This window comes from Loxodonta africana, chromosome 3 (assembly GCF_030014295.1).
Source record: "Loxodonta africana isolate mLoxAfr1 chromosome 3, mLoxAfr1.hap2, whole genome shotgun sequence".
In the NCBI taxonomy this organism is placed as follows: Eukaryota; Metazoa; Chordata; class Mammalia; order Proboscidea; family Elephantidae; genus Loxodonta; species Loxodonta africana.
Window position 1 is genome coordinate 3,631,603 of NC_087344.1, and position 12,341 is coordinate 3,643,943.

The window sequence follows — 12,341 nt, forward strand, 5'->3', positions numbered from 1 at the left end:
AGATTCCTGGAGCACTACTGTGTGCCAGGCTGTGAAGTGAACACGCAGACACACCCCTTCCTGCCCTCAGGGGTTTACTGTCCATTGGGGAGGGAGCCAGGGAATGGACAGGCACATAATTCAGGCTTCCAGAGGAGAGAGAGTTGGTCATACCATTGATAGCGATGTCTCTGTGACCAAGGCTCTGCACTATCCCCTGCTCAGTGACCAGGCCTGACACTGCCAGGATAGCCAGAGGGCGCAGTGCAGGCTGGGGCTGGGCTTCGGAAGGACCGGGACAGACAGAGGAAGCCAGCCCCTTACACGGGTGCCATGGGATGGCAGTGTAGTGGCAAAGGCCAGGCCTGTGTCCCTGTTCTTCACCATCCATCCCCAGCACCATCTCTTTCATCCTGAAAAGCTGGATGGTTGAATACCCAGAAGATTTTGACCAGCCCCCACACTTCTCCTGCCTGAAGCTCCTGGTGGAGTACGTGCAGGTGAATATGCCGGGCTCAGACCTGGAGCGCTGTGCCCATCTTCTCTGTGCCCAGTTGGGTCTCCTGGAGCCCAGTGAGGCAGAGCCAGAGGGTGAGGAAGTCTGGGTATGCCTGTGTGTGAACTTGTGAGGGGACATGGGGCTGGTCCCCAGGGAGGACCCACAGATGTAGGGTTGGGCCTATGTTCAGAGTGTTCTCAGACCCTCCTCTGGTGGGCCTCAGTCTGGGAAGTCTTCCTGGGGTGGAAATCTGGACCCTGGTCTTGTCTTCAAGGCTGTGGGATGTTTTCTGTCATGGGAAAGGCAGGAGAAAAGGCAGCCATGTTGTTGAATATTTCTCCTCTTGTACCTCTCCCGTCAGGGCCAGCACTGGGTCTAAAAGAAGCCCAGGACCTAGGGCCACGTCCAGAAGCTACTCTAGGATGACGTCCTGCTCTAACACCAACACTGGAGCTCGGTAGAACATCAGGTCCTCCATCACCAGATCCTTCAGCAGACAGAGAACGTGCTGGAGGGCTGGGTTGTTTTCCTGGGTCACCTCTAAGAGAGAATCGAGAACCATCTTCTGAGATAGATCCTACTCCTGAAGCATCACAGGAGTTGCATAGAACACCAGATCGTCCACCACCACCTCCCACACCAGACGGAGAGCTTGCTGGACGGCTGAGTCGTCTTCCTGGGTCACCTCCAGAAGCAGCTCCTGTACCCCCTGCTGATGTCGCTCTTGCTCCTGCACCCACACCGGAGCGCCATAGAGCACCGTCTTTTCCCTCACCAGTTCCCGCACTGGCACTGAATGTAGATCATGATGGAGGGCTGGATCCTGACCCTGGGCCACCTCCAAAACTGGCTCCCAGACCCCTGAATGATGTTGGTCCTGCTCCTGCCCCAACACCGGGACTCAGTGTAGCCACAGGTCTGCCATCTCCAACTCTGGCCCAGCCACTAGGTGAAGAGCTTGTTGGAAAGCCGGGTGCTTATCCTGGGCCATCTAGAGAACTTGCACAAGGATCACCTGATTGTGCACCAACACCCAGGTTCAAAGTAGAACAAGGGCCTCCAGATCCGGCTCTGGCTCCAGCTCCAGATGAAGAGCCTGCTGGGAAGTTGGCTTCTTCCCCTGAGCCACCTCCAGAATTTGGTCGTGGACCACAGGCTGATGGTGGTACTGCACCTGCAACAATACCAGAGCTCAGCGTATCTACAGGTCCTCCATCGCCAGCTCCAGTCCAAATGATAGATGAAGAGCCCATTGGAAAGTCAGGTTCTGTCCCTGAACCGCCTCCAGAACCGGATCCTGGGACACCAAGTGTTGTGGGTCCTACTTCTGTACTAGCACCGGGGCTCCATGTAGTGCAATGTCCTCCATCTCCAGTTCTGGCCCAGACACCAGATGAAGAGCCTACTGGAAAGCCAGATGCTAATCCTGAACCACCTCTGGCACGTGAGTCTCGACCACTAGGTGTTGTGAGTCCTACTCCTTCATCACCGCCGGGTCCTCATGTAGTCCCAGGTCCTCCATGTACAACTCTGTCCCAGGCACCAGAGGAAGATCCTATGAGAAAGCTCAATTCTTATTGTAGGCCACCTGCAGAACTCGATCCCGGAACACCGGCCGATGTCGATCCCATTCCTTCAGAAAGAGCAAACTTCGATGAAGCCCCATGTCCTCCATCCTCAGCTCTGGCTCAGGCTCCAGAGGAAGAGTCTGCTGGGATGTCAGACTCTTATCCCATGCCATCTCCAGAGCTGGTACCAGGGCCACCCGCTGACGTGGAGTCTGTTCACGCAGCCACACCTGGGCTCTGTGTAACCCCAGGTCCTGCATCTACAGCTCTGGCCCAGGCACCAAATGAAGAGCTTACTGGAAAGCTCGATTGTCATCCTGGGTCCCCTTTAGAACAAGCTTCCAGACCACCAAGTGATGTCGGTCCTATTCCGACAACAACAGCAGGCTTAGATGTGGTCCCTCATTCCCCGACTCCAGGTGTGGCCCAGGCTCCAGAAAAAGAGCCTGTGGGAAACTCGGATTCTTATCCTGGGCCACCTCCAGAACTCGGTCCTGGACCACAAGCTGATTGCGATACTAAGCCTGTAGCAGTATTGGAGCTCAGTGTACCCACAGATCCTCTATCTCCAGCTCTGGTCCAGGCCCTGGATGAAGATCCTATTGGAAAGCCAGATTTTAACCCTGAACTACGTGTAGACCTGGATCCTGGACCACCAGGTGTTGTGGGTCCTACTCCTACATCAGCACCTGGGCCTCGTGTAGCCCCAGGTCCTCCGTGTACAGCTCTGTCCCAGGCACCAGAGGAAGAGCCTATTGGAAAGCTCAGTTCTTCTGCTGGGCCACCTCCGGAACTGAATCCCGGACCACCGGCTGGTGGCGGTTCTGTTCCTTCAGAAACAGCAGATGTTGATATAGCTCTAGGTCCTCCATGTCTAGTTCTAGCTCAGGCTCCTGATGAACAGTCTGCTGGAAAGTGGAATCCTTATCCTGGGCCTTCCCCAAAACCAGGTGCAGGACCTCCTGCACGTATTGATCCTGCTCCGGCAGCCACACTGGGGCTCAGCGTAGCCCTGTGTCCTCCTTCTCCTGCTCTGGCCCCGGTACCAGAGTCCCAGCAAGTCGCCACACCTACTCCACAACAGCTCCTCAGCCCCAGCCAGGGAGCTTCAGCTTCACAAGGAGATCCTTTCTTACCTTCAGCTGCGTGGGTGTTTGCGTTGTTTATTTGTGGTACTGTTACGGCTCACATTATACGTTATAGTTTTTACTATTTTAACTGGTAGATTTCTCATGAAATAAAGTTTTGTTTTTCTAGTTTTAGCGGGTGTGATATAGTGGCTTTATGTATCCCACAATCCTATTCAACCATCAGCAGTACCTACTTCAGAGCACTGTCATCACCACAAACAGAAACCCTGGACCTGTTAAGCTGTCCTCCCTGTGCCCTCCCCTGTGCCCATGGCAATCAGTGACTGGCTCTCAGTGCCTATGGATTTCCCTGCCCTGAATTTCTTATCTAAATAGAAACGTGGCCTTTTCTATCTTGCTTCTTAGCTTCATGTGTTTGAGGTGCATTCCCATTGTAGCACGTGTAAGTTTCTCATTCTTTCTAAGGCTCAGCGGTATTCCAGTGTGTGGATGGACCACACTTTGTTCACCAGTCATTTGTTGATGGTTTTTTTTTTTTTTTTAATGAGGGGTGGGAGGGCTTACGAAGCAGCCCAGTTTAGGTATATGAGGATGTGGGTGGGTCCAGAAGCCCGTGTATGTGAATAGAGAAACTCTGAAGGGTCAAGATGCTGCTCAAGAAGGGGAACTGAGCATGTGGGAGGGGTCAGGTTTCAGCCCAGGTATTGGAAAGACTTGGGAGTGGCCTGGAGGATGCCCTGAACACAGGTGCCCTATATGATGTTTCTTGCCTGGAGCTGCGGTTCTAGCGTTGGCCACGAGAGGGCAGCAGACTCCCCCATCAGTGGTGGCCCCTGGGCTTTGCTGGAGCAGCTGGACTAGGAGACAGTCACCCCAAGGTCATTCAGGGTGTCACCCTGTCTGAGAGTTGCACCTCCTAATATTACCATCCATACCCACAATCAGAGCTTCTCAGAGGCAGGAAGTGAATCAGATCCTCTCATTTATTCATTTAGCAATAGTGCCTTAAGCTGTAGCCCTGGGCCTGGTCTGCATAAGGTCCTGGGTAGGAGCTGAAAAGGACCCATGTGGTCCCTGCCCCAGGATCTCACAGTAGAGGGGAGAGGGACAAGGGCTTGAAGACAAATACATGGGAAAGAAAAGAGCATATTCCATAGAGAAAATAAAGTAGGGTGCAGCCAGCGAGAGAGGGCTGGGGCCACTGAGGAGGGGTCCAGAAGCCTCACGGAGTTGGCATTTATTCGTGGCCAAATAACAAGTGGGGCCAGCCCTGCACGAGTCTGGGTGCAGTGTCCCAGGGAGAAGGCACAGCTGGTGCAGAGACTGGGAGGCAGGTGTGAGTTTGCCCAGAGAGAGGTCGGGAAGCTACCAGTGTGGCTGGAGGGAGCTGGTAAGGAGACGAGGGAGGGAGGAGGGGGCAGGTCCAGGTCTCAGGACCTGGTGGGCTGGAGGAGCTGTCTCCTCCTCTGTGACAACATCACTCCAAAACTGACAACTCACAACAGGACGCACTGATAAGCTCACAGTCTCTGTGGGGCAGGAAGGTGGCATGGCTTAGCTGGTGACTCTGCCTCAAGTTCTCTCAGGAGCCTGGGGCTGTGTTCTCAAGTGAGGCTGGACTGGGGAGGATCCGCTCCCTGCTAACTCTGTGTTATGAGCAGGACCTTGTGAGCTGTTGGACTGGGGGCCTAGCCCTTCTCTGTCTGTTGATCATGGCCCTAACTCGGGTCTTTGTCATGTGGACCTCATAGGACAGGTCACACATTGTAGCTGCTTCGCAGGGGGAGAGACATGACAGAGAGATGGAGGAAAGAGAGCAAGAAACAGAGAGCTAATTGTCCTCTCCAGTTCTTTAGAAGTGGGTCCCTGAGCCCACTCCACACTCAGCAAGGGGGTCACACAGGATGTGGGGGCCAGGAAGCAGGATCGTTGGGGGCCATTGTACAGGCTGTGCAGCCCCCTAGTCTGAGATGAGGCCCTGGGTTGGCTTCTAAATATAATGGAAGTTACTGGAGGGTTTTATGCAGAGGGTAGTGATATCTGATGTTGATTTAATTCCAAGGCCCTCCTGGTGCCAACCAAGAAACGAGGCCAAGAGGGGAAGTGACTTTCCCAAGCTGACACCACCGCAGCCCAGCCCTGTGCTCCAGGTGGCTCCCCCATAGGTCTGTCAGTTTGTCATACTGTGGTGGATTGTGTGTAGCTGTGATATGGGGACCTCTGCCACCAGCACTTCATATGCCGGCAGGGTCATTCACGGTGGACAGGTTTCAGTGGGGCTTCCAGACTAAGACAGACTAGGAAGAAGGACCTGACAGTCTAGTTGTGAAAAATCAGCCAGTGATAACCTTATGAATAGCAATGAAACATTGCCTGATATAGTGCCTCAGGTTGCAAGGCACTCCAGAGGAGAGTGAGTAGGAGCTGCCTCCTCAAAGTAGAGTTAACCTAAATGACATGGATGGAATCAAGCTTCCAACTGCAAACATCTGTTAATAATCACAATACAGAATGCACAAAGTAGAAATCTAGGAAAACAAAAAACTGTAAAAAAAGAAAAAAGAAAGAAATGGAATGCATAAACATAGATATCCTAGGCATTAATGAGCTGAAATCAACTGGTATTGGCCATTTTGGATGGGTCAATCATATGGTCTACTCTGCTGGGAATGACGAACTGAAGAGGAATGAAGATGCATTCATCCTCAAAAGGAACATTTCAAGATCCACCCTGAAGTACCACGCTGTCAGTGATAGAATGATATCCATATGGCTACAAGGAAGAAGAGTTAATACGACTGTTACTCAAATCTACTCACCAAGCACTAAAGTCAAAGACAAAGAAATTCAAGGTTTTTACCAACTTCTGCAATCTGAAATGGATCAAACATGCAATTGAGAGGCATTGATAATTACTGGTCATTTGAAAGTGAAAAATGGAAACACAAAAGAAGGAACAATAATCGGAATATGTGGCCTTGGTCACAGAAACAATGCTGGCGATCTCATGATAGAATTTTGAAAGGCCAACGACTTCTTCATTGCAAATACCTCTTTTCAACAACATAAACGGCGATTATACACATGGACCTCACCAGGTGGAATACGCAGGAATCAAATCAACTACATCAGTGGAAAGAGACAATAGAAAAGCTCAATATTATCTATCAGAACAAGGCCAAGGACAGACTGCAGAACAGACCACGAATTGCTTATATGCAAGTCGAAGTTGAAGCTAAAGAAAAGTAGAGCGAATCCACGAGAGCCAAAATAGGACCTTGAGTCTATCCCACCTGAAGTTAGAGACCATCCCAGGAATAGATTTGATGCATCAAACACTGATGATCAAAGATCAGAGAGCTGTGGAATCATGCCAAGGACATCTTCCATGAAGAAAGCAAGAGGTCATGGAAAAGGCAGCAAAGTGAGAAAAGACTAAAATGGATGGTCAGAAGAGACTCTGCAAATTCTTTTGAACGTAGAGTAGCTAAAGTGAAAGGAAGAAATGATGAAGTAGAAGAGCCAAGAAGATAACAATGTAAGGCGGCAGGGAAACTAGGTTAATGGAAACAGAACCAGAACAGAAATAACGAGAATGTTCACGCATTGTGAAGAATGTAACCAATGTCACTGAATATTTGTGTAGAAATTGTTGAATGGGAACCTACACTGATGTATAAACCTTCACCAAAAACCCCCCCAAAAAACTTAAAAAAAAAGACCAGAAACGATTGGAATCAATATGATACCACAATTGAGAACAAAATATTTGATTTCTCTCAGTAAAACTATCGTTTACAGTAGTATTTACGGAGTAAATTATAGAATTTCTCTTTTCCAGGCAATAAACTAAATCACAAATATTTTAAAGACAATATATGTAGACGACATAACGCCTTTGTAAACAAGCTTGCTTTGCTCATTTCACTAGAAAACACTGAAAATATCTTTATAGAAGCTAGCTTTCTATAAAGCATTTGCAGAGCTATGACACTGATCTTTATAGGAAACCAACGTAAACTTGCAATGGCATGGGTGATGACTGTAATCTGCTGAAAATGAGCAGAATCTACACCTTATTCACCATTTTGCATGGATGGATTTTTTCCACACATAAGCAGATTACCTATGGTGCTTATGTATAATCACTGGCTACGTGCAAAATGAAGTAATGCAAGAGTCCATAAGAAAATACTACTTCCAAGTTGAAAACACGTACTTGGCAATGGTACAGAAAGCAGCTTAGGTATAGTCCATGCAGTTCTTCACGGTCAGCAGGCAACAGCAAGCTGTGTGGTCTTTACATGTCCCATTTGCTGACCATTCCCTGGGCCTTGGATCCCCTGATGTCTCACAGACTTGTCACTCCAGCGGAGTAGGACCCTGTGGGTGGTGCGCTGGGCCAAGTTCCTGCGGGGTTTCTGAAGTGGAGACACTTCTCTCCCACACTATGTGCTTAGGTGGTCACCATGTTCATTTACTGGGGGAGAAGACAAAGATAAAACGCAATGGTGAGACTAGGTTTTGGCATCGACTTAGAACTCTGCCCCATAAGTAGAACATGAGCTCGTGATTTCTCTCCATAACCGGTGTCTTGGGAAAGTGCAGGTACAAGTAGGGTTAATTAGGCTGAGGATTCTTCTGCAATGATTTTAAGGTGGATCTAGTTACCGGTTGCCATCAAGTCAATTCCATGTCATGGGGTCCCCATGTGCAGAGCAGAACTGCGATCCTTAGGGTTTTCAAGGCTGTGATCTTTCAGAAGCAGGTCGCCAGCCCTGTCTTCTGAGGTGCCTCTGGGTGGGTTTGAGCCAGCAATCTTTCTGTTAGTAGTCTTGGTTTAACCATTTGCACCAGCAGGGACTCTTCTAGCATGGAACCACTGCATGTTAATTACACCGACGCCTATCCAGTCCCTCCTACCTCTCAGCACTGGGCTAGGACTCGGAGGGAAGCAGCGCTGGCTGAGACACACTCACGCTCTCCAAGTGCACAGGGGCTGGTGAGCTCTGGGATACCAGGCCGGGAGCCAATCAGACCAACTTCAGCATGGTCATTTCCAAATAATACATCCCAAGGTCTGGCTGTAAAAATACACCCAGCAAATACTTCACCTAACATGGTGAACATTTAAAGTCAGAACCAGCTAACTCAACCTGTGACAATTCCATCAATATATGGTCCAAATCTTAAAATGACTTAAAACACTCAGAGGAAAATGAAGGAAAATAGCGAACCCAAAGCAGTCTGCCAATGAAGCAAGAAGCCTTTCCTGAAGCCCCAGGGCACTTTGTGGAGGCTGGATAACCCCCAGGGGGTGTCTGAATGGGAGTCAAACCAAGGTGGGCTTCCCAATCCAGGGAGCCAAGACCCCCTTTTCAGAGCCACGGACTGGACATCCAAATGCCAGAGGTTGCTTTTCTAACTTCTCCAACCCTAACCTCAGGTCACCTCCACTTTTTTTTTTTTTTAAACTAAGCAGAATATTAAGATCATATGTTCTGGTTCTTCTTCTTATTTTTACATTCTGCAATGGTTTTTTTTTTTTTTTTTTTTGCGATGGTAAACACAAGTGTCTTTATTCTTTTGTTAATTAATTTTTATTGTGCTTTCAGTGAAAGTTTACCAATCAAGTCAGCCTGTCATCCAAAAATTTATATACACCTTGCTATATACTCCTAATTGCTCTCCCCACAATGAGACAACATACTCCTTCCCTCCACTCTCCATTTTCGAGTTCATTCAGTCAGCTTCTGGTCCCCTCTGCCCTCTCATCTCCCCTCCAGATGGGAGATGCCAACATAGTCTTATGTGTCTACTTGATCCAAAAAGCTCATTCTTCACCAGTATCATCTTCTATCCCATTGTCCAGGCCAATCCCCGTCGAAACAGTTGGCTATGGTAATGGTTCCTGTCTTGGGCTGACAGAAGGTCTAGGGACCATGACCTCCGCGGTCGTTCTAGTCTCGCTCAGACCATTAAGTCTGGTCTTTTTAGGAGAATTTGGGGTCTGCATCCCACTGCTCCTCTGCTCCCTCGTGGCTTTTCTCTTGTGTTCCCTGTCAGGACAGTCATCGGTTAGAGCTGGGCACCATCTAGTTCTTCTGGTCTCAGGCTGATGTGGTGTTGTTGTTGTTCTTAGGTGCCTTTGAGTCGGTTCTGACTCATAGCAACACTATGCACAACAGAACGAAACACTGCCTGGTCCTGCGCCATCCTTACACTCATGGTTATGCTTGAGCTCATTGTTGCAGCCACTGTATGAATCCACGTCGTTGAGGGCCTTCCTCTTTTCCACTGACCCTGTATTTGCCAAGCATGATGTCCTTCTCCAGGGACTGAACCCTCCTGACAACATGTCCATAGTATGTAAGAGCAGTCTCGCCATCCTTCTTTCTAAGGAGTATTCTGGTTGTACTTCTTCTAAGACAGTTTTGTTCATCCTTTTGGCAGTCCACGGTATATTCAATATTCTTCGCCAACACCACAATTTAAAGGCATCAACTCTTCTTTGGTCTTCCTTATTCATTGTCCAGCTTTCACACACGTATGATGAGATTGAAAATACCATGGCTTGGGTCAGACGCACCTTAGTCTTCAGGTTGACATCTTTGCTCTTCAACACTTTAAAGAGGTCCTTTGCAGCAGATTTACCCAGTGCAACGCGTCTTTTGATTTCTTGACTGTTGCTTCCACGGCTGTTGATTGTGGATCCAAGTAAAATGAAATCCTTGACAACTTCAATCTTTTCTCCGTTTATCATGATGTTGCTCATTGGTCCAGTTGTGAGGATTTTTGTTTTCTTTATGTTGAGGTGTAATCCATACTGAAGGCTGTGGTCTTTGATCTTCATTAGTAAGTGCTTCAAGTTCTCTTCACTTTCAGCAAGCAAGGTTGTGTCATCTGCATAACGCAGGTTATTAATGAGTCTTCTTCCAAACTTGATGCCCAATTCTTCTTCATACAGTCCAGCTTCTCGCATTATTTGCTCAGCATACATATTAAATAGGTATGGTGAAAGAATACAACCCTGACGCACACCACTCCTGACTTTTAACCAATCAGTATCCCCTTGTTCTGTCCGAAGAACTGCCTCTTGATCTATATAAAGGTTCCTCATGAGCACAATCAAGTGTTCTGGAATTCCCGTTCTTCGCAGTATTATCCATAGTTTGTTATGATCCACACAGTCAAATGCCTTTGCATAATTAATAAAACACAGGTAAACACCCTTCTTGTATTCTCTGCTTTCAGCCAGGATCCATCTGACATCAGCAATGATATCCCTGGTTCCACGTCCTCTTCTGAAACCGGCCTGAATTTCTGGCAGTTTCCTGTCAAGATAGTGCTGCAGCCATTTTTGAATGATCTGCAGCAGAATTTTGCTTGCATGTGATATTAGTGATATTGTTCTATAATTTCCACATTCGGTTGGATCACCTTTCTTGGGAATAGGCATAAATATGGATCTCTTCCAATCAGTTGGCCAGCAAGCTGTCTTCCATATTTCTTGGCATAGACGAGTGAGCACCTGCAGTGCTGCATCTGTTTGTTGAAACATCTCAACTGATATTCCATCAATTCCTGGAGCCTTGTTTTTCGCCAATGCCTTCAGAGCAGCTTGGACATCTTCCTTCAGTACCATCGGTTCCTGCTCATATGCCACCTCTTGAAATGGTTGAATGTCAACTAATTCTTTTTGGTATAATGACTCTGTGTATTCCTTCCACCTATTTTTGATGCTTCCTGCGTTGTTTAGTATTTTCCCCATGGAATCCTTCACTATTGCAACTTGATGCTTGAAGTTTTTCTTCAGTTCTTTCAGCTTGAGAAACGCCGAGCGTGTTCTTCCCTTTTGGTTTTCCATCTCCAGCTCTTTGCACATGTCATTATAATACTTTACTTTGTCTTCTCGAGAGGCCCTTTGAAATCTTCTGTTCAGTTCTTTTACTTCATCAATTCTTCCTTTTGCTTTAGCTGCTCGACGCTCAAGAGCAAGTTTCAGAGTCTCCTCTGACATCCAGCATGGTCTTTTCTTTCTTTCCTGTTTTATTCGGTGACCTCTTGCTTTCTTCATGGTTGATGTCCTTGATGTCATTCCATAACTCGTCTGGTCTTCGATCACTAGTGTTCAATGTGTCAAATCTATTCTTGAGATGGTCTCTAAATTCATGTGGGATATATTCGAGGTCATATTTTGGCTCTCGTGGACTTGCTCTGATTGTCTTCAGTTTCAGCTTGAGCTTGCATAGGAGCAACTGATGGTCTGTTCCACAGTCGGCCCCTGGCCTTCTTCTGACTGATGATATTGAGCTTTCCCATCTTCTCTTTCCAGAGATGTAGTCAATTTGATTTCTGTGTGTTCCATCTGGTGAGGTCCATGTGTATAGTCGCCGTTTATGTTGGTGAAAGAAAGTATTTGCAATGAAGAAGTCCTTGGTCTTGCAAAATTCTATCATTCTATCTCTGGCATTGTTTCTGTCACCAGGGTCATATTTTCCACCTACTGATCCTTCTTCTGTTTCCAACTTTTGCATTCCAATCGCCAATAATTATCAATGCATCTTGATTGCACCTTTGATCAATTTCAGACTGCAGCAGCTGATAAAAATCTTCTGTTTCTTCATCTTTGGCCCTAGTGGTTGGAGTGTAAATTTGAATAATAGTTGTATTAACTGGTCTTCCTTGTAGGCGTATGAATATTATCCTATCACTGACAGCGTTGTACTTCAGGATAGATCTTGAAAGGTTCTCTTCGACAATGGCTGCAACACCATTCCTCTTCGAGCTGTCATTCCCGGCATAGTAGACTATATGATTTTCCCATCCAAAATGGCCAATACCAGTCCATTTCAGCTCACTAATGCCTAGAATATCAATGTTTATGCGTTCCATTTCATTTTTGACGATTTCGAATTTTCCTAGATTCATAATTCGTACATTCCAGGTTCCGATTGTTAATGGATGTCTGCAGCTGTTTCTTCTCATTTTGAGTCGTGCCACGTCAGCAGATGAAGGTCCCGAAAGCTTTACTCCGTCCACGTCATTAAGGTCGACTCTACTTTGAAGAGGCAGCTCTTCCCCATTTGTCTTTTGAGTGCCTCCCAACCTGGTGGGCTCATCTTCCAGCACTATATCAGACAATGTTCTGCTCCTATTCACAGGTTTTCACTGGCTAATGCTTTTCAGAAGTAGACTGCCAGG